This window comes from Aplysia californica, unplaced genomic scaffold (assembly GCF_000002075.1).
Source record: "Aplysia californica isolate F4 #8 unplaced genomic scaffold, AplCal3.0 scaffold00665, whole genome shotgun sequence".
NCBI classification, from domain to species: domain Eukaryota; kingdom Metazoa; phylum Mollusca; class Gastropoda; order Aplysiida; family Aplysiidae; genus Aplysia; species Aplysia californica.
In genome coordinates, this window is record NW_004797935.1 from 280,320 (window position 1) to 281,419 (window position 1,100).

Here is a 1,100-nt window from a genome sequence, read left to right on the forward strand (position 1 = left end):
TATGTATATATATAACAAATAATATTTCTATATTCATTCAAAATCTGCTATAGATCTTATCTAAAATAGAAATTTGTTTGATCATATTCAACAACCTAGGCCTGTTATGCCTCATGTTTCAGTCGTCTGATCAAAATGAAGGCAGTAGCTACATATTCTCAACGTCATCACTGAGTCTTGCTACAATTCCTATTTTGAGCTGTCACTATGTTCTAGCTTGGAACATTTCGTTTTCTTTATTTCACGTGGAAAGATAATGGATTCATATTTTTTTCTCTTTAGGCAGTGTGTCATTGTAGGAAACACATAATGTTTCAATGCTCATACACATGCAAAATCTACGATGCAAATGTAGGCTAAAGACTAATATAGAGTCAAAACTTTTCTTTTTAAAAACCTGTGTTTTTAGAAAGTGAAAAGCATGCGGTTTTATTTTAAGTTCTCTGAGAACAATATTTGTTTCAGTATTTAGATATCAATAACATTCATAGCAATAACAGTGTTGACAGGGCAGTGGGAAATGAATCCAACTTTTTGAGGTTTTAAAATTCTTAAATGTTTTTTTTTTAAATAGTTTTTTCTTTATGGCCTCTAGTTGTTGGGGTTTATTCTTTTGCATTGGCCCTCCCAAATATTTATACGAAACAAATGTGTCTACATGTTTATCAAAGCCTTGAAATCATACGAAAAAGGAAAAGCTCTTTGTCTTTTTACTTGTGCAATAAAATATTTTGTGCTTATTTAATCTTGTTATCCTTTCTTACCCTTGAATTATTTTTTTTTGTAGAAAATGCAAGTCAAGAGATATGTGCTCTATTTTTCTGTTTATTTACTTTTTAATCAGTACATAAAACAGTTGTGTTTGCGTTGATATTATGTCAAATGTAGAGAAAAAAATGAAAAGAAACACTTTTTTCTCTTTCATCCACTCTGCACTGCATCTCTCTCTCTTTCTCTCTTTCTCTCTCTCTCCCTCTCTCTCTCTCTCTCTCTCTCTCTCTCTCTTGCTCTCTCTCTCTCTCCCTCTCTCTCTCTCTCTCTCTGCCTCCTCTCTCCAACAGCCACAAAGCCAAAACACAAAATCAAAAGAGACAGCATCG